This window comes from Hevea brasiliensis, chromosome 5 (assembly GCF_030052815.1).
Source record: "Hevea brasiliensis isolate MT/VB/25A 57/8 chromosome 5, ASM3005281v1, whole genome shotgun sequence".
Classification (NCBI taxonomy): domain Eukaryota; kingdom Viridiplantae; phylum Streptophyta; class Magnoliopsida; order Malpighiales; family Euphorbiaceae; genus Hevea; species Hevea brasiliensis.
The window spans coordinates 96,818,411-96,844,478 of NC_079497.1; the positions used below are offsets into that span (position 1 = coordinate 96,818,411).

Consider the following 26,068-nt stretch of genomic DNA (forward strand, 5'->3'; position numbering starts at 1 on the left):
GGAAGACTAAAGCTGATGGAGGCAAAGGAAAGTGTTTCCACTGCCAGAAGGATGGGCCTTTGGAAAAGGCGCCAGAGTATCTTGCTTCTCTGAAGGACAAGAAGGATAGACCTTCGAAAGGTATGTCCATATCTTGTTATTTAGATTCTGATGATACTCATAGTTCATCTACAGCTTGGATTTTAGATACTGGTGCCAGTTCTCACATTTCTTATGATATGCAGGAACTAGCAAATAGTAGCAGCTTGCGTTCTCGAGATGTTAGAGTCCGGATTGGCAATGGCTCAACTGTTGAAGCTTTAGCCATAGGATCTAAATCTTTTTACATGTCTGGACATGTTTTGTGTTTGGATAATATTTTATATGTACCTGATGCTTTTAAGAACATCATTTCTATATCTAGTTTGACTAGAAATGGCTATGAATTTTAGTTCACAGATGATGTTTGCAATATTTATTTTGGAAATAAATATGTTGATTCGGGTTATATGAATGATGGTCTTTATTATTTAGATAATAATGACAAACACAAAATGAATGCAAGTGATCTAAATGAATGCAATGCCATGGTGAAAATCAACTCAAGTTCAAAATATATTTGGCACTTAAGGTTATGTCATGTTGCAGAAGATAGAATTGCAAAACTGGAGAAAATGGGGATTCTTTCCTCATTGGGCTCTGAGCCTACTCCAACTTGTGACTAGATCACCCTTTGCTGGACAAGGGCTAAGGGCTGAAAATATTTTAGAGCTAATACATAGTGATGTATGTGGTCCATTTAAGGAAATGGCTAGAGGCGATTTTCATTACTTTATTACCTTTACTGATGATAAATCAAGGTTTGGGTATTTGTGTTTGATGAAATACAAATATGAATCCTTTGAAAAGTTCAAAGAATTTAAATCTGAAGTAGAAAATCAAACAGGAAAGAGTATTAAAGCTCTTCGATTAGATCATGGAGGTGAATATTTGAGTACTGAATTTGATGAACACTTGAGAGAGCACGACATTGTTTCCCAGCTGACTCCTCCGGGAACACCACAGCTGAATGGTGTATCTGAAAGTAGAAATCGTACCCTATTGGATATGGTACGTAGTATGATGAGCTATACTGATATGTCAATCTCTTTTTGGGCATTTGCATTAGAATCAACTTTGTATATTCTGAATAGGATTCCATCAAAATCAGTTTCTTCCATACCTTATGAGATATGGCATGGACGAAAACCAAGTCTTAAGCATGTTAAGATTTGGGATTATCCAGCTTATATAAAAAAGCTGAACACTGATAAATTGGAAACCAGATCAGAAAAGGATCGATTTGTTGGATATCCAAAAGATAGTTTTGGATACTATTTTTATTTTCCTACATCACAAAAGGTTGTAATAAGTAGAGATGCCACATTTCTTGAACAACAGTTTGTTCAAGAAGGAGGCATGTAACATCCCCACTGTACGTATTTTGTACGTTCTATTGTTCCAGTGGCCAAATAACAGTCCAGGCAAGTCAGGATGTCTGGAACTACACTTCGGTGATAGTGAACAGACATATAATGATGAAATAAATAAAAAGAAAATACAAGAAAATTCAAAGGAAAATAAAAGAGAGAAAATGAAGCTAAGTTAAACGAGTCAGCACCGTAGCGATGGGTGACCGCACCGGAAAGGTCGTTGCCGACCCCAGGACCGCGGGGAACCCTCGGAATTAAATTTTGAGATATAAATAAAGGTTTATTGAAATGTAGTTGACACTAGAAATATTAAAAAAAAAAAAATTAGTACAAAGAAAAACGAAAAATCGAGAAATAGACAAAAATCGGTGTTAACGAAAAATTGGAAATATAACCCGAAGTGGGGTATTTTGGTCATTTGACACCTAGAGTTGCCTTTTGACCTCAATTTCCATTAAAAATAAATAATATTACACTTTAGAAATGTCATGAAAAATTAAATTGTGATACATTATGTAAATTGTGAAAGAAAGGAGATAAATGTGTAAATAAAGGAAACTTAGTATAATTAAACATTAAACAATGGATTAGTGCTCCACTAACTACATTATAAGGTACATAAAATAACCATTAGTGGGCAGAAATGGGTCATCTTCAACCTTGAGAGAAAGCTAGCCGAAGTGAATTCCACCATTGAAGTCCACCATGGCCGAATGAACTCTTCTTCCATGCAACCTTGATCAAACCATCCTTTCCTCTTAATTCCTTCATTAAAACTTGCTTACTCACCTTGGGGAAGATATTGGCAACAAGAAAAACAAGATTTGGTGAAGTTTGAAGGAAGCTCTCAAGTTGTAAGTGTCCAAATCTTCTCCCTAGCTTTAGTAAAAGTTGTGTTTAGGTTGAGATGAGTAGTTTGGTGAAGAGAAATAAAAGAAATAGTGAGATATGGACTTGTCCATTTTTGGCAGCCATAAACCTTTGTTGAGCTTGAGTTATTTTTACTTCTGATGAATGGAAATGAAGGTTGATTAATTCAAATGAAAGTTATAGTAAGTTTATATCCAAGTATGTGCATGCTAATGCTTGAATTAAGGGTTTGAAATGGGATTTTGATGCTTTGGCAAACTGCCATGTTTGACAGCCTATTAAATCATGATTTTGTGTGTGAATATGTAGTTTATTAATGAAATATGCTAGTATTAAATTGTGGGCAGTATGTGTAAGTGATATTGAAGTATGATTATGTTGAAGTGTATGTGTAATATTGACATTGAGATATGTTGAATTTTGGTGGAAGTGAATGTTGAACTTAATGGTGAATTGTGTGCATTGAGCACTTGAATATTCTGCCCAAAATTGTTGCTGGAATTGTGCACCATATATATATAGAAGTGTCATTGATTGAATATTGAAGTAATGAGGAGGAGAAGGAATATCAAATTGGAAGTGTATGTGCTTTCTGCAGGTTGTGTATTGAAGGCAGTACCTAAATTAGGTCATAAGTGCTAAACTGTGAACCCAAATGGTGAGGCCAATGGGGGGTGAAACTGGACACACCAAATAGGCCAACTTTCATGCAGAAATGTTGCCAAAATTCTGCCTAGAAACTGACCTTAAAAATGACCAAATCCGGAATAGCAACCTTGCAACCCAGATTTTTGACCATATGAACAGTAGTCCTTAGGATGACCATAACTCACTCAAAACAGGTCCAATTGACCTGAAATTTTTACCATGGTTAGTTTAGACGTAGATCCACAATTCTTATGGAGACACCAAAGCCCAGAAATGGCTAGAACCAAGTAAAATGGCTTGCATAAGTTCGGATACAAAAACTGCCGAACCAAAAGTGACCTAAAATTGACCAAATTTTGCACTAAAGGTGCAATCTGTCCAGCTTTAGTAAATTGACCATAACTTGGTCTATACAACTCAGAATGACCTAAAATTTTTCCTCGAGTTCAATAACACATAGAGCTACAATTTTGCTTCTTTGACCAGAAGCTAAATGTAACACCCTTATGTTCGGTAGTGCGTTCTACTGTTCCGGTGACCAGTGTTGTCCGGATAGCTAGGATGCCTAGAACTACACTTAGATATGGGTGAGGAGACATAAAATAATAAAATAAAAGAAAATAAAATACAAAAAAAAATAAAGAAAAAATAATTGCAATGAAATGTAACTAAGTTAAACGAGCCGAGAACCCTAGCGATGGGTGACCGCACCGGGAAGTTGCGGCGTGGACCGTTGACTAGCCCTGGACCGCGGGGAACCCTGGAAAATATTTTTAAGACTTAAATAGGCATCTATTGAAGTATAAATATCATTAGAAATATCAAAGAAAAATTAATTAATTAGTACAAAGAAAAACGGGAAATCGAGAAAATGACAAAACTCGGTGTTACCGAAAAATCGGGAATGCAACCCGAACAGGGGTATTGTGGTCATTTGACACCCTGAGTTATCTTTTGACCTAAATGTCCATTAAAAATAAATGATATTACACTTGGAAAATGTCATGAAAAATTAAAATAGTGGTACATAATCTAAATAGCAAAAGATAGGAGGAAAATGTGGAAAAGTGGAAAGTTTAACATAAACAAATACTTTTAACTCTATTAGTGCTCCACTAACACCACTAAAGTATACATTTAATCCACATATGGACAGCAGATCACTTCATCTTCCTCACTTTGCAAAATCAGTCGAAATTGAAATGCTCTCATACCTACATGGACATCCACACTCCAAGCTCCATGCAAGCATGCTCTAGCTACATTTTCCATTCGGTTCCTTCACTAAAGTTGTTCTATACAACTTGGGCAGTAGATAGGCAGCAAGAAATTTAAGTTTTGGTGAGGTTTTGAAGAATTTCAAAAGTGGTAAGTATGTATTTTTTATTCTTGTTTCATTAAACCTTGAATGGATGTTATGGGTAGTTGATTTGAGGAAGAATTTTTAAAGTTTGAAGTTTTAAGGGAGATGTACATTTTGGCAGCCATGGAACCTCAATAAGAACAGTTTATTCTTGCATGTAAATAGTGGTTTGAATGATGATTTAAATAGTTGATTGTATTGTACTTGAATTCCATGTGTAAGGTATGATTTGGAAGCTTAAAAAGTGAAAATGGCAATTGATGGGTATGTGTAAATTTGTGGCAGCCTCATGAAGAAGATTGAAGTGTTTGAGTCATGAAATATTGTTGAATTATGTTGTCATTGATGGCAGCATGTGTATATGAATAATTGGTTGAATTTGGATATGTGTATAGTGGTTTGAATTTGGACATGTAAATGAGGTGCATTCATGTGTTTAATTGTTGTAATTGGACTTGGAAAATTCTGGGCTATAGTGTGCATATTGAGAATGGTTATAAGCTACCAAAATGACCAAAAATGAGTTGCTAAATGTGTTAATGTTATGGTACAAACCAGAATTGGCATGAATGTGTAACTTGGTAAGTGTTAAATGTGTAATTGATGAGTGGTGAATAATGTGCAATAGGGCAGTGTAGGTTTTGGCTTAGAACCTTAAGTGTGTGGCTCCAATTGGTATGAGACCAATTGGAGGTGAAACTAGGCACAAAAAGTGGCAACTTTCATAAAGGAAGCTTACCACAATTCTGCTTGGAAGGTAACTTGAAAAATGACCAAATCCGGATTAGTGCATTTAAAGCCTGAAAATTGACCATTTGGGCAGTAGTTAGTTTTTTTGCCATAACTCACTCAAAACAGGTCCAATTGACCTGAAATTTTTACCATGAATAGTTAAGACATATATCTAAAACTCTTATGAAGACACCAACTCCCAGAAATGACCATAAGCAAGTCAAATAGCTTGCACAAGTTTGGGTCCAAAAACTAGCCAAACCAAAAGTGACCTAAAATGACCTAAAGTGACCAATTTTGGTACATTCTGACCAGCAATAGTAAAATGACCATAATTTAGTCTACATAACTCAGAATGATCTAAAATTCTGCCCCGCGTGCAATAAGACATAGATCTACAAGTTTGTAGTTTTGATCGAAACCCGAAAACCGAGAAAACTAGGTCATCCGGTTAGGTCAAATTAGTATACCGGAATCCGGCAAATTGCAATAAAACGCAATATACATGGAAATGAATTTTGTAACATGTATCAATACTAAAAGGCTACAATGTGACATATTGGTAACATTAAAACCTAATTCACCTAGAGTGCATCGAGGATCAACATCTTAGGTTGACTAAGGAAATGATAGAATTCAATAAATTAAGTATTAAGCCTTATTGTTAGAGACAGTTTAAATGAGTACTGAAATACTTCAAATTGTGTGTTTCAGTGAGCAAAGACTCAGGGAAGGGGAAGGAAACACTGAGTCAGAGCCAAGAGACGGTTATCAGAGGTTTGTGCACAATAGTTATTTCTTTTGAATTTTTCAATTCAAATAAATTATGATTATTTGTATGTTATTGTTTTAAATTGTGTTTGTGCACAATAATTTTGACTTCTCATTTTCTACTTAAAAATTTAATTGAACATTATAGTTTTAAATTGTGTCCATGCACAATACTTTTATATTCACTGCTTTTACTAGCAAATTTATTTGGAAAAATGAGTTATGAATAATTTTTTATTGTTTTGGTTTTGGGAATATTATTTGGAAATTATTGTGTTGCCAACTTTGCAAATGGAAATTTTGAGATAAAATGTGATTTGTGGTTTGTATGAAATATTGTGATTTGAAATTGTTTTGATTCACACTTGGCATGACACTGTTACTATTTTCCTCCTCCATTTATAGGGCGAGTGTGATTATATTCCTCCCTCTTTGACTTATCAGTCTGGGGTGAGTGTGATTATGTTCCTCCCTCTTTGACTTGCCAGTCTGAGGTGAGTGTGGATGAGTACTCATTATCTAGCTAGCTTCCTCCCTCATTGATTTCGATTATTAGGGTGAGTGTGTCTTGTCGTGGTGTACAACACGGCATGTGTGGAAAAATTGTGTCATGGCCTAAATTGTGTTATTGATTGAAAACACTGTATTCTTCAGTTATTTGATCAAATGGTGTTATTGATTGACAAAATTGTATTATTCAGTTATTTGATCAAATGGTGTTATTGATTGGCAAAACTGTATTATTTAGTTATTTGAGCAAATGGTGTTTTATGAACTTGTAAATTGTGAAATGGTATTGTAAATTATTTGATTTGTGAATTATCAATAAAAGATTTATATATCGCATTTCAAATTGTTATTGTGCACCACTGAGTAAATTTTACTCAGCGATAGCTTTTTATTGCTGTCGCAGGTGGACAGACTGATAGGGCAGCAGACTAGGCTGCTAGTACTACACTAAGAGATCATCGGGTATATTGAGTATACCATAGTTTGCATTTTGTATTGTAATGTATGTTCACTGTATGTATATAGTGTTCTTGGTTTTGAGCAGTTGTAAAATAAAATTGTACATTGAAGTTGTAAAATAAATTGTGAATTATTTTGGCTTGTAAAATTTGTACTATATTTCTTTTATCTCAGCCTTTGGAAATATTGAAAAATTAACTATTGGAGTTTGAGATTGAGAAATATATTTGAAGTGCTTTTTACAGGTTTTTGAAGAACTGTTTTATTTCAAAATATAGATGGCACTCCGCCAAAATTTTTACAGAAATTACTAATAATTCAAATGTGTTAGCTGTTTCACTTCAGTTCAAAAAAAACAATTTTAACACCTGTAAAGAGTGCTCACCACTGTACAAAGAAGTAAGAAAAGTTTTAAAATCCCTTGCAGTGTATTTAATGGGTTATCAGTAGACGAAGTTGGTAATTCATTAGGTGTACTACGGGATCATGTTATGCCTTACAGAGGGTAGGCTGTGACACTAAAAACCAAAAGAAATAGGACTTTAAGCTAGATCAATCTTGCACACAAAAATTGAGAATTTTATATTTTGCATACAATGATGCTTGAAGCATTTTGGCAATGAATGCCAACTTGTAAAAATGGTAAATTGCACTATATTGGCAACATATTGAGATATAAATTGTAACATATTAATGCTAGAAACAACTTATCCATATTACCTAAAAAGGTCAACATATGCATTGACTTGTGAATTATATAATAGTTAGTAAACTCCAAAAATTGAAGAATTAAACAATTATTTTATAATGTGCCCTAGTTTGCCTAGTTGACTAGTATGGATAGGTTGGCATGCCAATACGATTCTGACAGCTGTTCTGTAAATGGCTTCATGCCATACTGTGTTTTTACGGCTTATTATGCCTCACTGTACCTTTAATAGCCTACGGCTATACATATTGTGTATTTATTCTTGGCTTATCGCCAGATTGACTATATGGCTTTTTAGCCATACTATTTGCACACCGGGAGACACTTTGTGACTGATGGTGTGATGGCCCGAGGTACTAGGTACCCAGTGCCAGTATATCCGTTTATCCAGTCTGGTCAGTATATAGGCTACACGGGTAGTAATTCAAGTACTATTAAATTCAAATAGCTAAATTCAGTCTTCTGACATACAACACTACCAAAATTAGCAGATATTGAAATGTTAGCAAATAAAGGTAGAATCAACAATTGTGAAGAATACCGATGCCATAAATTCATTTACTTTATTTTAGTGTATATTTCTTTATATTTTGCACCACTAAGCAAATTTGCTTAGCGCATTGCTTTTGTAACGCGTAGGTATTGGAGACACAGCTGGGGAGCCCAGCAGACCTACGACCGGGTGAGACACCAGATCTGTACAGGAGTCCAGAGTCATCTGCACTGTATTGCATACATGGTAGGACTTAGGATATCTTGTATTTTGTATTTTTGTTGTATTTTTGAAATTCGGCCTTGTATTTTGTAATATTTTGTACATATTAAATAACATGGATATTTTCTGAATATATTTAAATTATTATGGACTGTATTATGGAACTGTTTAATGACTGTAAAAGTCTATTGACTTTACTGAGAAATAGAGACTGTGAAATATTTGAGATTTTGATATTATCATATTAAACTGTTTTCAACAGGTTTGGAAGGACAATTTGTCTGAAATACAGACGGCACCTTACCACATTATTATTACCATTTTTGAGACACTGATTTCATCAAAGTATGAAAATAGTATCAGCATGATATGAACATTACATAAAAGACTTCTTAAAATTAAATTGAGTTCAGGAAATGAAATAATCACAGACTAGGTGCTCCGGCATGCCGTGTCGCACGCCTTGCTCGGCTACACTATAGACGGGTAAGGGGTGTTACATTTAGTGGTATCAGAGCACGATTTAGGTGTTTCTGGACCTAGATAGTTTGCATATCATGCATTGCATTGCAAGTGTTAAGATGACTCTAATGCAGATCTTTTGATTTGTTATTTGATCAGAATATGGACTCCACATCGCAGAGAGCGGTCGATGAGGAAGAGGAAAGTCATGCTCCATCTATGATTGAACCAGGAGATAGGAGGGAACCTGCTCCACCAGTACCAAATGCACCGGCCACATTTCAGCAAATGGCTGAGTTCTTTAGACAGATGGCAGGAGTTATGCCACCGCCACCACCTCTACATAAAAAATCTCATATGGAGAGACTCCGAAAGTTTGGAGTAGTGGATTTTCTAGGCAAAAGGGAAGATGATTCTGTCACAGCTGAAAACTGGTTGGACAAAACTGGAAGAGTCTTGAAACAACTTCATTATACTCCAGAGTAAAATTTGGAAGCTGCTGTATCACTATTGCAAGATGATGCATACTAGTGGTGGGATACAGTATCTAGTGAGGTGCCACCAGAACAGATAACTTAGGATTTCTTTCTCAATGAGTTCAGAAAGAAGTATGTGGGCAGTGTATACCTAGAAGAGAAGAGAAGGGAGTTTATTACCTTACACCAGAGACAGCTGACAGTGGCTGAATATGAAAGAGAATTTATCAGACTGAGTCGCTATGGGCAGGAAATAGTCCCCAATGAGGCAGAGAGATGCAAAAGATTTGAGGAAGGACTCAATGATAACATTAAAGTAATGATTACAGCCTTGGGGATTATAGAGTTTGCCAAGTTAGTGGAAGCTGCACTGAAGGTTGAAAAAGTTAGAATGAATGAGCAGAACAGAAGGGATAGACAGCAGAAAAGAGGTCAGGGTCAGACCAGTACATCTTCTGCTCCTAGTAAAAAATTCAGAGGTTCACCTACTTAGAGTTTCAGTAGAGCACCAAGTCAGGGTCAGTCACAGAGGCCCAGATCTCAGTTTGCACCAAGGAGAGGCCAGTCCACACTTTCAGTGGCTAGCTCTCTAGGGACAGGATTCAGGGGACCAGCCCCAACAATATTTATTGCTTGCCCACATTGCCAAAAATGGCATAAGGGTGAATGTTGGAGGATAATAGGTGCTTGTTTACGGTGTGGATCTACAGACCACCTAGTCCAAGATTGTCCTCGCAAAACTGCTACATCCACTCCGGTATCAACTGATAGGCCTACCCCTCCAGCTCCAAAGGGTAGAAAGCCGGGTAAGGCTGAGGCAGCCGGTACTTCACAGAAACCTGTGTCAGAGTCTGTGGAGAGAGCAGAAGGTAGAAAACCAGCCAGAGCTTATGCTATAAGGGCACAGGAGGAACAGGATGCTCCAGATGTCATCAAGGATACGTTCCTTCTCTATAATACTTTTGTGCATGCATTAGTGGATCCTGGATCTACTCATTCATATATTTGTATCAAGCTGCCCATAGAAAAGGGAATAGCAGTAGAGGAAAGTGAAGAACACATCCTGGTCACAAATCTGCTAGGCCACAATGTGGTAGTAAACAAGGTGTATAAGGGCTGTCCATTAAAGATTCAAGGGAAAGAGTTCTCAGCAGACTTAATTGAACTGTCATTCCATGAGTTTGATTTGATTTTGGGAATGGACTGGTTATCCCATCATTAGGCAATAGTAGATTGTAAATTGAAGAGAATCTCTCTGACAACTGCTGAGAAGGAAGAAATAACAGTTGTGGGTGAAAGGACAGATTTCTTGTCCAATGTCATCTCAGCTACAGTTGCAAGGAGATGGTTGAGAAAAGGGTTTGAAGCCTATCTGGCACACGTGGTTGACACTAGGCAGGGCAAACTTAACTTGTCTGACATACCCCCAGTAAGGGATTTCTCTGAGGTATTTCCTAAGGAATTGCCTAGTTTGCCACCAGAAAGAGAAGTTGAATTTGCTATTGAGATGATGCCGGGTACAGCCCCGATTTCAATTGCTCCATATAGGATGGCACCTGTTGAATTGAAAGAGTTAAAAATCCAGCTGCAAGAATTACTAGACAAGGGGTTCATACGCCCCAGTGTATCACCGTGGGGAGCTCCAGTACTATTTGTAAAGAAGAAAGATGGGACATTGAGGTTATGTGTTGACTACCGGTAGTTAAACAGAGTAACAGTGAAGAACAAGTATCCGTTGCCTAGAATTGACGATCTGTTTGATCAGTTGAAGGGAGCTGGTGTGTTTTCTAATATTGATATCAGATCAGGGTATCATCAGCTAAGGGTTAAGGATGCAGATGTGCCTAAGACTGCATTTAAAAGCCGGTATGGGCATTATGAATTCCTGGTGATGCCATTTGGGTTAACAAACGCTCCAGCAGCATTCATGGACCTTATGAACCGTATCTTCCATCCATACTTAGATCGGTTCGTAGTGGTCTTCATTCATGACATCCTGGTGTATTCCAAGGATAAAGCAGAACATGATGAGCATTTGAGAATTATTCTGTAGACTCTAAAAGAGAAGAAATTGTGTGCTAAATTGTCCAAGTGTGAGTTTTAGTTGAATGAGATTGCATTCCTTAGACATGTAGTATCAGCTGAAGGGATTAGAGTGGATCCCAAGAAAATTGAAGCAGTGATGGAATCGAAGCCTCCCAGAAATACAACTGAGATCAGAAGTTTCTTAGGGTTAGCTGGATATTATAGAAGATTTGTAAAGAGATTTTCCCTGATAGCTGCTCCAATGACCAAATTACTACACAAGAATATGAAATTTGACTAGAATGACAAGTGTCAAGCCAGTTTTGAGAGGCTGAAGGCTATATTGATAGAGGCACCAGTGTTAACACAGCCAATGTCTGGAAAAGACTTTGTAGTCTACAGTGATGCCTCACACAATGGGTTAGGATGTGTACTCATGTAAGAAGGGAAAGTGGTCGCATATGCTTCTAGGCAGTTAAGGCTACATGAAAAGAATTACCCTACTCATGATTTTGAGTTAGCAGCAATTATCTTCGCATTGAAGATATGGAGGCATTACTTGTATACAGAAAAATGCTACATATACACAGACCATAAGAGTCTGAAGTATCTGCCAACCCAGAAGGAACTTAATTTGAGACAGAGGCAATGGATTGAATTCCTGAAAGATTATGATTGTGTGATTGACTACCACCCTGGAAAGGCAAACGTAGTTGCTGATGCCGTAAGTAGAAAATCTATTATAGCATTAAGATCTCTGAATGCCCAACTGTCCTTAACTCATGATGGAGTTATTTTGGCTGAGTTGCAAGTGAAGCCGAATATGTTACAACAGATACAGGATGGGCAGAAGACAAATGAGAAATTAATGGCTGTTATGGGCAAATTCACTGAAGGGAAGGAAACTGAATATGAAGTGAAAGAAAATGGGTGCCTGTACTATAAAGAAAGAGTGTGTGTGTTCCAGATGATAAAGAATTGAAAACCAGTATTCTGAGAGAAGCACATAACAGTGTGTATGCTATGCACCCAGGAAGCACAAAAATGTACCACGATCTGAAACTTCAATACTGGTGGCCAGGTATGAAGAAGGACATAGTTGACTATGTAACTAGATGCTTGACATGTCAGCAAGTCAAAGCAGAACACCAAGTTCCATCAGGTTTGTTACAGCCCATAAACATACCTGAATGGAAATGGGACCGAGTCACTATAGACTTTGTCAGTGGTCTACCTCTCACTCAGAAGAAGCATGATGCAGTATGGGTGATTGTGGATAGGTTGACTAAATCAGCACATTTTCTGCCAGTCAAAACTGACTACTCACTGGAAAAGCTAGCAGAATTGTACATTAGTGAGATAGTTAGACTACATGGAATTCCACTTTCCATTCTATCTGATAGAGACCCGAGGTTTACATCTAGATTTTGGAAGAAATTACAAGAGTCCTTGGGCACAAAACTCCATTTTAGTACGGCTTTTCATCCTTAGACGGATGGACAGTGAGAAAGAATAATCTAGGTAAATTTTGAAACTCATTGAGTTATTGCAAACAATAAACTGATAATAATGATAGTAATAATTGAATATGTGTGATAAGTCGTCGAGGATATGCTGAGAAGTTGTGTTATTGAGTTTGAGGGAAGTTGGGACAGATACCTTCCATTGGCAGAATTTGCATACAATAATAGCTATCAAGCTAGCATACAAATGGCACCCTATGAAGCACTGTATGGGAGAAAATGTAGAACACCTGTATGTTGGACTGAATTGGGTAAAGATAAGCTAGTGGGGCCAGACCTGATAAAATAGACAGAGGAAAAGGTGAAACTGATAAAGGCCAATTTGAAAGTTGCCTTAGACCGATAAAAATCGTATACTGACTTGAAAAAAAAGGACATTGAGTATGAAGTTGGCGAGAAGGTATTTCTCAAAGTATCACCGTAGAAGAAAGTGTTGAGATTCGGGAAAAAGGGAAAATTAAGCCCTAGGTTTATTGGCCCATATGAAGTTATTAAACGTGTGGGACTAGTAGCCTACCGATTAGCCTTACACTTGAGCTGGATAAGATACATAATATGTTCCATGTCTCGATGCTTAGAAGATACAGATCAGATCCTTCACATGTCATCTCAGCAGAAGAAATTGTGGTACAACCTGACCTGACATATGAAGAAGAACCAATTAAAATCTTGGCACGAGAGGTAAAAGAGCTCAGAAACAAGACAATTCCACTAGTGAAAATCCTATGGAGACACCACAACACGGAAGAGGCAACATGGGAGAGTGAAGAGACAATGAGGCAATAGTTCCCTCAGCTCTTCACATCAGGTAAATTTCGAGGATGAAATTTTTATTTAGAGGGGAAGAGTTGTAACATCCTCACTGTACGTATTTTGTACGTTCTGTTGCTCCAGTGGCCAAATAATAGTCCAGGCAAGTCAGGATGTCTGAAACTACACTTCAGTGATAGTGAACAGACATATAATGATGAAATAAATAAAAAGAAAATACAAGAAAAATCAAAGAAAAATGAAAGAAAGAAAATGAAGCTAAGTTAAACGAGCCAGCACCGCAGCGATAGGTGACCGCACCAAGAAGGCCATTGCCGACCCCAGGACCGCGGGGAACCCTCGGAATTAAATTTTGAGACATAAATAAAATTTTATTGAAATGTAATTGACACTAGAAATATCAAAAAAAATTAATAAATTAGTACAAAGAAAAACGAAAAATCGAGAAACAGACAAAAATCGGTGTTACCGAAAAATTAGGAATATAACCTGAAGTGGGGTATTTTGATCATTTGACACCTAGAGTTGCCTTTTGACCTTAATGTCCATTAAAAATAAATGATATTAAACTTTATAAATGTCATGAAAAATTAAATTGTGATACATTAGTAAATTGTGAAAGAAAGGAGATAAATGTGTAAATAAAGGAAACTTAGTATAATTAAACATTAAAAAATTGATTAGTGCTCCACTAACTACATTATAAGGTATATAAAATAACCATTAGTGGGCAAAAATGGGTCATCTTCAACATTGAGAGAAAGCTAGCCGAAGTGAATTCCACCACTGAAGTCCACCATGGCCGAATGAACTCTTCTTCCATGCAACCTTGATCAAGCTATCTTTTCCTCTTGATTCCTTCATTAAAACTTGCCTACTCACCTTGGGGAAGATATTGGCAACAAGAAAAACAAGATTTGGTGAAGTTTGAAGGAAGCTCTCAAGTTGTAAGTGTCCAAATCTTCTCCCTATCTTTAGTAAAAGTTGTGTTTAGGTTGAGATGAGTAGTTTGGTGAAGAGAAATGAAAGAAATAGTGAGATATGGACTTGTCTATTTTTGGCAGCCATGAACCTTTGTTGAGCTTGAGTTATTTTTACTTCTAATGAATGGAAATGAAGGTTGATTAATTCAAATGAAAGTTGTAGTAAGTTTATATCCAAGTATGTGCATGCTAATGCTTGAATTAAGGGTTTGAAATGGGATTTTGATGCTTTGGCAAACTGCCATGTTTGGCAGCCTATTAAATCATGAATTTGTGTGTGAATATGTAGTTTATTAATGAAATATGCAAGTGTTAAATTATGGCCAGTATGTGTAAGTGATATTGAAGTATGATTATGTTGAAGTGTATGTGTAATATTGACATTGAGATATGTTGAATTTTGGTGGAAGTGAATGTTGAACTTAATGGTGAATTGTGTGCATTGAGCACTTGAATATTCTGCCCAAAATTGTTGCTGGAATTGTGTACCATATATATATGGAAGTGTCATTGATTGAATATTGAAGTAATGAGGAGGAGAAGGAATATCAAATTGGAAGTGTATGTGCTTTTTGCAGGTTGTGTATTGAAAGCAATACCTAAATTAGGTCATAAGTGCCAAACTGTGAACCCAATTAGTATGAGGCCAATGGGGGGTGAAACTAGACACCAAATATGCCAACTTTCATGCAGAAATATTGCCAAAATTCTACCTAGAAACTGACCTTAAAAATGACCAAATCCGAAATAGCAACCTTGCAACCTAGATTTTTGACCATATGAACAGTAATCCTTGCGATGACCATAACTCACTCAAAACAGATCCAATTGACCTAAAATTTTTACCATGGTTAGTTTAGACATAGATCTACAATTCTTATGAGGACACCAAAGCCCAGAAATGGCTGGAACCAAGTCAAATGGCTTGAAAAAGTTCGGGTACAAAAACTACCAAACCAAAAGTGACCTAAAATTGACCAAATTTTGCACTAAAGGTGCAATCTGTCCAGCTTTACTAAATTGAGCATAACTTGGCCTATACAACTCAGAATGACCTAAAATTTTGCCTCGAGTGCAATAAGACATAGAGCTACAATTTTGCTTCTTTGACCAGAAGCTAAAAACTAAGAGAAATAGGACTTTAAGCTAGACAAATCTAGCACACAAAAATTGGGAATTTGACATTTTACATACAATGATGCTTGAAGCATTTTGGCAATGAATGCCAACTTGCAAAAATAGTAAATTGCACTATATTGGCAGCATATTGAGATATAAATTGTGACATATTAATGCTAGAAACAACTTATCCATATTACCTAAAAAGGTCAACAAATGCATTGACTTGTGAATTATATATAGTTAGTAAACTCCAAAAATTGAAGAATTAAACAATTAATTTATAATGTGCCCTAGTTTGCCTAGTTAACTACTATGGATAGGTTGGCATGCCAATAGGATTCTGACAGCTGTTCTGTAAATGGCTTCATGCCATACTGTGTTTTTACGGCTTATTATGCCGCACTGTGACTTTAATAGCCTACGGCTATACATATTGTGTATTTATTCTTGGCTTATCGCCAGATTGACTATATGGCTTTTTAGCCATACTATTTGCACACCGGGACACACTTTGTGATCGATGGTGTGATGGCCCGAGTTCCTAGGTACCCAGTGCCAGTATATCCGTTTATCCAGTCTGGTCAGTATATAGGCTACACGGGCAGTAATTCAAGTACTATTAAATTCAAATAGCTAAATTCAGTCTTCTGACATACAAGACTACCAAAATTAGCAGATATTGAAATGTTAGCAAATAAAGGTAGAATCAACAATTGTGAAGAATACCGATGCCATAAAATCATTTACTTTATTTTAGTGTATATTTCTTTATATTTGGCACCACTAAGCAAAATTGATTAGCGCGTTGCTTTTGTAACGCGTAGGTATTGGAGACACAGCTGGGGAGCCCAGCAGACCTACGACCGGGTGAGACACCAGATCTGCACAGGAGTCCAGAGTCATCTGCACTGCATTGCATACATGGTAGGACTTAGGATATCTTATATTTTGTATTTTTGTTGTATTTTTGAAATTCGGCCTTGTATTTTGTAATATTTTGTACATATTAAATAACATGAAGATTTTCTAAATATATTTAAATTATTATGGACTGTATTATGGAACTGTTTAATAACTGTAAAAGTCTATTGACTTTACTGAGAAATAGAGAATGTGAAATATTTGAGATTTTGATATTATCATATTAAACTGTTTTTAACAGGTTTGGAAAGACAGTTTGTCCGAAATACAGACGGCACCTTGCCATATTATTATTACCATTTTTGAGACACTGATTTCATCAAAGTATGAAAATAGTATCAGCATTATATGAACATTACATAAAAGACTTCTTAAAATTAAATTGAGTTCAGGAAATGAAATAATCACAAACTAGGTGCTCTGGCATGCCGTGTAGCACGCCTTGCTCGGCTACACTGTAGACGGGTAAGGGGTGTTACAAGGCAAAGGAAGGTAAATAGAGTTAGAATTAGAGAATTTTGGCCAACCAACAGATCGGATGGATATAGATCCATCTAGTCAACCTACACCCATTGATGAAACATCTACAGTTGTTCCTCGTAGAACAACCAAGGTATCTCACCCACTAGTGAGATATGGTTTCCTTCATGAAGAAGAACAAGAGTTGTCTACTCATGAAGAAGTAGATCATGAAGATGATCCATTTACCTATGAAGAAGCTATATCAGATATAGACTCTTCAAAATGGATTGATGCTATGAAATTCGAAATTGATTCCATGTATAAGAATCAAGTTTGGGATCTTATTGACCGACCTGAAGGTATTGTACCTATAGGGAATAAATGTGTTTTCAAGAAGAAAATTGATTCTGATGGAAAGGTAGAGACCTATAAGGCAAGGTTAGTAGCGAAGGGGTTTCACCAAAGGCAAGGAATTGACTATGAGGAGGTTTTCTTGCCTGTTGCCATGCTTAAATCAATTAGGATTCTATTAGCAATAGCTTCATACTATGATTATGAGATTTGAAAGATAGATTTCAAAACAACTTTTCTCAATGGATACATTGAAGAAAACATTTTCATGGAACAACCTAGGAGTTTTGAATCCCAAGATGGTTCCAAGGTATGCAAGCTAAAGCGATCCATTTATGGGTTGAAACAAGCTTCGAGGAGTTAGAACATCCATTTTGATGAAGCCATTAAGTGATTTGGTTTTATCAAAAATGAGGATGAGCCATGTGTATATAAGAATGTTAGTGACAGTGCTATTACTTTCCTTGTCTTATATGTGGATGACATACTGGTGATGGGTAATAACATAGGTATGTTGACAACTGTGAAGGTATGGTTGTCAAATACATTCTTCATGAAAGACTTAGGGGAGGCAACCTATATTCTTGGGATTCGCATCTATAGAGATAAAGCGAAAATAATAATTGGCTTATCCTAAAGTCTATACTTGGAAAGGTGTTAAAGAGGTTTAACATGCTTGATTCCAAGAGAGGATTGTTACCAGTGAGACATGGTATCCACCTTTCTAAAGAGATGTCTCCAAAGACACCTGAAGAAAGAGATAAAATGGCCAGGATTCCATATGCTTTGGCTATTGGAAGTTTAATGTATGCAATGTTGTGTACTAGGCCGGATATCGCATATGCTGTTAGTTTGACTAGCAGGTATCAATCCAATCAAGTTTTGGAACACTGGATAGCTGTCAAGAATATCCTTAAGTACTTGAGTAGAAATAAGGATTTATTCTTGATTTATGGAGGTGGAGACTTGCAATTGGATGGCTATACTGATTCTGATTTCTAATCAGATATCGATGATAGAAAGTCTACCTCTGGGTATGTGTTTATTTATAATGGAGGTGCAATCAGTTGGAAGAGTTCTAAACAGAGCACGACTGCAGATTCCACTACCGAGACTGAGTATATTGCTGCATCAGATGCTGCAAAGGAAGCTATTTGCATAAAGAAGTTCCTGACAGAACTTGCAGTAGTTCCTTCCATTGAGTCAGCAGTTCCACTTCACTGTGACAACAATGGAGCAGTCATACAAGCTAAGGAACCTCAGTCTCACCAGAAATCCAAACGCATAGAAAGGCGCTAGCACATTATCAGAGAATTAGTTGGACAAGGCGATGTAGCCATGCAAAAAATAGCATCAGCTGAAATCCAGCTGATCCATTCACTAAGCCTATGTCACAGACTCAGGTAGACCGACATCTTGAGAAGATGGGACTAAGATATTGTAATGAATGACTCTAGTACTAATGGGAGATTGTTAGTAGTATGCCCTAGAGCATATCATTTAGTATGTATCTTGTACATATTTTTATTAATAAAAGGCATTTTCACTTTTCCGTTTACATAATATATTTATGTGTAATAAAAAAAGTCTATTGATATTTTGTTAGAAATTCTATTCTTAAGTTATTTAGAATATGAGTGACAGTATTTCTAGTACAAAGTATCATAAATAGGTTCACAATCGAGAATACTTCACACTAAGGACAGGACTTATCTAGAAAGATTGTATTCATGTTTGTTCCCACGTTATCTATATAAGATATAAATAAGATGGAATGGTGAGTCTCATGCCATATGACAAACATGTTATGCATTTATACATGATAAGTAGGTCGAACCAATGACACTTATGACAAGCACATGGAGTTTACTCTTGTCAATGTATTGTCATAAATCATATAAGTGCATATAATCTTTAGACCTGAGATAGCACAGTTACCTTGTATATAGGTGGTTTAAGTTTGATACTGCTTTCATTCTTGTACTGTGTATGGGCATATGGGCATGTGTTGGCTCATACTAGTTATATATGGAGGTAGGTGTTGATCAAGATGGAATCTGTTCCTCTAAGTAAATAGGGATAAAATCCTATGTTCATTTAATTGTTCTTGATGTTTCAAGTTCCTGGCCAGGACAGATAGATTTAATCAGAAAAGAGTTTCTGATGAGAAAAATCTTTTAATCAAGAACTGGAATTAAAAGAGAACATACTATTCATAGCAAATGGGGTATAACATAAACCATGACTTCAGCTTGAGTTGGGATTTTGTAACAGAGAGATTTTAGTGCATGGTAACATATGATTATAGGTTCATTTAAGGTAAACCTTATTACTGATTGGGTGATCATAGCATGCTATGCTAGGTGTTAACCATGGTCTATAAGGTGCATAAAATGATTTAGAGAAATCATTTATGGTAAGAAAGAGTTCTGATGATATTAATAGTTGATATCATGTCTTATTGCCAATTAGTGATGAGCCTAGTAAGTCACAGACATACACGAGTAATCACCAAATTAAATATGATTTAATTAATTAATTAAAGAGTTTAATTGATTAATTTAATAGGTTTGGTTTGCAATTAGATTACAAAGTCCCTAGCATGGCTTGAAACCAAATCTAGGTTATTGGATGTATAGTATAAGTTAAATTTATATTTAAAGTGTTTAAATATGAATTTAATTAATGAGAAATTAATTAATAGAGATTAATTAATTAATTTATATTTAATATAAATTGATTAGAAGAAGAGAAATAATTATTTTAGGTTGAGAACTCAAAATTAAGATACAAGGGCATTTTGGTCATTTCACAGGGTGACATGTGGCACCATGAGATGGTGACGCATGGCACTACACATAAGCTTGAAATATGTCTTTTAATCATGTAAGATGAATAAAATCAAGATTAAATATAGGATTGACACTTGGCACAATGTGATTGGGTCAATTAAACCTAGAGCTAATCAAAAGGTGAGATGTGGCAAGGGTTTTAAGTGGTGACCTAGCTATATAAATGTAAGGATGAAAGAACAAATTACACAAGCTGCTCATTCTCTTTGTGCCGCCACTGTTGGCTTCCATTCCCTTCTCTTATTCTTCTTCTCTCATCAATTCAAAGAGATTAGCAAATAATCTCTTGAATTAAAAATACTAGAAATTGTTTGTAGTGTCCTGTTTACATCTGTAATCTCTTAAAAGGAAAAACTTAATTTTTTAATTCATAGAAAAAGCTTTATAAGCTATTCAATGGCTGCCATTGGTGATCTTGGTGTGGACAAGCTAGAGGGACAATATCTGGTGTCCTAAAAATGCATCCCAAAGGTGATAAATACACTGCAGTGCATCAAGAGGTTAGTGCACTTGTTCTTGATCTAATATAGGGTTCTTAAAATTAATATGATTAATTTTAAAATCTTAAATGGAAAATGTAAATCCAAAAAACATATTTAAAGAGTTTTAATATGTTGTTTATCATTGAAATCAAATAGATAAAAATAAATCTTGCATGATGCATGTGACCCTAGGTGAAAAATTTTTTGAATTCAATGATATAAACTTGTGTTTTTCATACTTCTGCTCCTACAATAGGTGTGTGATCCATTCTCATTCCAAACTGTAAGAATTTGCTGCCATGTTAGCAATCAGCCTCCTTGCCTCTTCTGGTGTCTTGTCAACCAAAGCTCCTCAACTAGCAGCATCTATCATATTGTGGTCCATTGGTAGAAGTCCCTCATAGAAGTACTGAATCAGAAGCTGCTCACTTATTTGATGATGGGGACAGCTTGCACACAGTTTCTTAAATCGTTCCCAATACTCATACAAGCTCTCTCCATTGTACTGCCGGATGCCACAAATTTCTTTTCTTATATTGGCAGCACGGGAAGCAAGAAAGTATTTCTCCAAAAATATCTGCTTCATCCCATTCCATGAGTTGATAGATCCAGAAGCAAGGTAATACAGCCAATCCTTAGCTGTGCCTTCCAGTGAGAAGGGAAAAGCTCAAAGCTTAATTTGATGCTCGGAAACTCCTTGAGGTTTCATGCTGGAACACACAACATGAAATTCTTTTAAATGCTTTTGTGGATCCTCACCTATAAGACCATGAAACTTAGGCAACAAATGGATTAGTTCAGATTTCAACTCAAAAATAACATTTAAAGCAGGGTATTGAATACACAAAGGCTGTTGGTTTAGATCAGGAGCAGCCAACTCTTTCAAAGTCCTAGCAGCCATGGTTTCGTTTTCAGAATTTGAATCTAAATCCGAATCCGAACTTAACTCCTTTGGAGATTGGACTCCTTTAGATGTACTCAGAATCAGCCTACCTTGGTTAGCCAATTTTCTCAACTATTTAGCTATTTTTTCTACTTCTGGATCAAAGATCAACTCACCGGATTGAGAAGTGCTTGTCATAAATAAAAAGAAATCAAAATAAAAATAGAAAAATGCCTCAAAACCCTAGAAAACAATCGAATTTGGCCTCAAGAGGGTGGGGCCAAAAAATTAGTCTTGATCAGAGTGTCGTTTCCTTCAAAATAGGTATGGGCCGCCCTCCAAATTCAATCAAATTTTTTAATGAATAGTAACACTGTAAATTTTTTTTTTCCAAACACCTAAAAATAGCAACACTTCACAAAACAAAATTAATAACATAATTTCTAATACCAAAAACACAAAATCCAATAAATTTCAGTCCCCGGCAACGACGGCAAAATCCTTGATCGTTGTCGAATCCACTAGAAATTAAATTAACTGAAATCACTAATTATGAAATATTTTCTACAATAAGTGGTAAGTCCAGGTCGAACCCTAGAGACTGAATTATTAAATTTTGTGTGCTTGTGTAATGTAAAAAGAAATAAAGGTTGGGGGGGGGGGGTAATTCGTAATCAAAAGAAATCAGAAATTAAAGAACTAAATAGGAAAATCTCAATTTAAACAAACTTCAGTCCAAGGTAATTCGCATTCCAATGCATTGATTTGATCATAGACAAAAGAAATACAATTATCTCTTATTGAATACTTAACGTAAATTTACCAAACAACGAGGTAAACCCCTGACTTCCCTATACTCATCAATTCGAGCCCAGCACTCTTGTTGACTTTAATTATTAACTGAATTGGTATTAAGCAGTCATCATCAAATTAATAACTGCTTTAAGAATAGGAAGTAGTTAAGCTGAACAATAGTTTATGAAGCATAAATCATTTAATTCACCCTATTGTTTCCTTAGGTTATTATTGAAAACTGGGATCATAATCAATAAAACCTAATTGCTACTCATGTTCAATCTTACACAACAATTACGGATTATGAAGATGAACTAGCAATTGATCACATCAAACAATTAACTAATAGGCCTTTTTAGCAAATCATTCAATAGATCAAAGACAATAAAATCAGAAAACAATAGATATTCAAAAAGACATAAATTAAATTAAGAACCTGGTCTCACAAATCATGTAAAAGAACTTGAATTCCTTGAACTGAATTAAAAACTTAGCCACTCATGTTCATGGCTTACAGAAAAATAAAGAAAAAATAATGAAGAAATCTAAAAGAAAGAGGATAGAGAGGCTGCTGAATGTTGGAGCGTCTGCATTGTCTGAGTCAGCTGCTATCTCTTCTATTTATAATAAATGGTATAGGGTTAGGTTTTTAGAGTCTCTGTCAAAAACTGTAACTAGAGCAAAATTAGGAAACTGATTATCGACGGATACACAACCCATGTATCACTACATGGCCCAAGGCCGTATAACTTACTGGAGCTGAGTGGGTCTGTTTTGTATCGGCACAAAAAGTTACATGAGTCTCTAAGATTTATAAGGGTCAAGTTACACGGCCCGTGTACTTTGTTTCTTTCTCGGCTCTCTGGATTTCTTCTAGCAGAATGTTACACGGGTCTATGGTTGTGCTTACACGACCCATGTACTTTGTATCAACAATGCTTCTCAATCCTTCGACCTTCCCAAGTTTCCTTCCACACTTCTATGCTCTGGGACTTCACCAAAACCCTGACAAATACAGTAAGAGTCAAATTTATCCATTTAACATAATTATTTTAACAACTCTCTAAACATATGCCTAATAGATAATTATACTTTAATCAACTAAATTAGGCATAAAGATACCCTAGGAACATTAAATGTGATGGAAGTAAAATTAATAAATTATGCACTTATCACCTGCAAAACTTGCTTTGGTTTTTTTTTTTTTTTGGGGGGGGGGGGGGGGGGGGTTGGGGGGGTTTGTTGGTGTGAGTTGGGAGGCTTAGTAAGCATAAACTACTTTAAACAATTATAATTTCCTTTTATCACATACATTTGAATGTATCAATCACATGAATGTAGTAAATATCAAACATTTACAAATATGGTAGTCATGTCACTAGTGACTCCCCTATAAACTAATATGCCCAGCTCATATAGAAGCTCATCGGGACTTTCTCTTACTATAACCAATGTGCCCGGCTCATATAAATGCTTTTCAAGACTTCCTCTTTAAACATGACATGTGTCAGGTACTAGGGGTCTCATACAGTCCTCATATGGCCTTTCAGATCCAAACCATGCATATCATAATATCACATGATCTCATATGCCATTTGGGAGTCAGTGGGTCATCCATAATCTACCTTACATTATAAACATTATTCAATTGCAACAAAAGTATGGTTCTAATGCATTACACTCTAATATCAATGCATTTCATGATGTATGATTATGCTTAAAGCATTGATCACCAACTCTGAATAAGTGGTGAATCAACAAAAACACATAAATTCTATGTCTTAGACTCCCTAATATCATATCAAGAACATGTACCCTTGATTCTAAGATATTTCAATGCATAAACACAAGTTTCAAAGCCTTAAAATCAAAAAAGGAAAGTTTCTGGTAGAAGCAATTTCAGCTGCCAAAGTGGGAAACTTTGGCTACCAAAGTCCTAAGCTTCAAGTGCCTTCGAGAAGCAGTAGCTACTCTGACTGCTGAAACAGTGATTTTTGGCAGTTAAACCTAGGAATTCCAAAATTCCCAATAAATTCTACAGTAACAAAAATTGGCCAAAACTTAATCCTTCTATCTCCCAAGCTCAAAACTCAAATCCAAAAACATACACAGACTATAAAATAACTAATCAACTTTAAAGAGCATAGAAGATGGACATGCATTTTGAAACTCATAAAATCCTAAGAGAATTGCCCTAAAACTTCTTAGCTTTTAGTTTTATACTTTAACATCTAACATGCATGCTTGAACTAATATGTCCTAAACCTAACCAATTTTAGTTCTAAAGATTCAATTTCACAATTGAACATAAATACTCCAAACAATAACTCAAATTCATAACATTTAAAATCCAAGACATTCTAGACTTCAATTACATGAAAATCAAAATTATCTTTAAAAAAAATTCAAAACTTCAATTTCATGGATTAAAGAGGGAAACAAAAAAGGAAAAAGAAATAATAGAATAAAGGCTCACCTCAAGCCTTGACCAACTCTTCTAACCAAATGAGTTGATCCAATAGAACTTCCAAAAGCAACCACCCATTTCATTCATGCAAGCTTAGAGAAGAAAAGATTAGTTAAAATTTTGTCTTAAAATTTTAAAACTTGATATTATAGAGAAATAGGGAAAAGTTAGAAAGTCTTACCTTCTTCCCCTCCAAATTCTGCCAAAAGGGCCTTAAATATCGTCGTTGGGAAAGGGACTTTCATCTGCCTAAAGTGACTTTTATCTGCTAAAAGTCCTATTTACAACATACTTGGATTTTTGCTCCCCTTTTTTTTTTAAGTTTAACTCATCAATTGCACATCTAACATTCCAAACACTCTTAAAACACCACAAAAACATTAATATTCAAAAACCAAAAAGTTCTTTCTTAATCCTTATACCTTTTGGTTCCCCTTTAGAATGTCCAGACTTGATCGAGACATCCATTACGGGTAGATTTTCAACATCAGAGTTTAAGGGGTGTTACAATCAACCCCCTTTAAGAACATTCATCCTCGAATGTTCAACGACTGGAGTTAAGACAGAGAAAACATTTTCTTTTAAACGCAACACATAAAACCATCTTGTTGTAGAAGTCAAAAAGAAGCACAATATCACTTAGAAGCATATCAAGTTAATAGTGCTATGGAATCTCCTCCTATATACTATAACATTTTATAACCCTCCCACTTCGTGGTCATTCCAAACCTTGGGGATTCCACAAACACTAGACACTTTGCACATCTCCTTGACATATAGACTTACTAAATATCTACTTCTTATACTTTTATCTTATCTCTTATTTCATTTCTTTCTATTTTACTTTCTAGCAATTTTCGTTCTCACCTTATCTTTTCTTACACCTTTCATCTTTTTCTTCCATTATCTATTCTATTACTAACCATCATACCTCTTTTGGTGATACTGAAGCTTCCCATTATGCTTTTATTACACACTCTAATAACTTTTGCTATGCCTTGAGTTAAAGTGAAACCAATAAAACCTTTCGTTATAATTTACCACCATTCTTTCTTCATGTAATTAGTGTGCCTTTACTTTCTTTGTAAAGGCTACCACTACATTTTTAAGCAAAAGCAATCCATCCCAGTACCCTTTATTCACTACCCCATACATCAAGGAATAGTGTCTCTAGTGTCAGAAGTATAACTCCTTTGATGATGTTTCCTAATGTCCCAATAGCCTTAAAGAAAGTGAAGAAGGTTATAGCAACAGCGACCCTTCTT

The 26,068-nt window shown here is 35.8% G+C and overlaps 1 non-coding gene across 1 annotated transcript; it reads left to right on the forward strand.

Moving 5' to 3' along the window:
• Positions 1 to 21,089: 21,089 nt before the first annotated feature.
• On the forward strand, positions 21,090 to 21,196 carry LOC131180326 (small nucleolar RNA R71). Its single transcript, XR_009149102.1, has one exon. It is a non-coding gene; the product is annotated as a small nucleolar RNA R71 (small nucleolar RNA).
• The last annotated feature ends 4,872 nt before the right edge of the window (positions 21,197 to 26,068 follow it).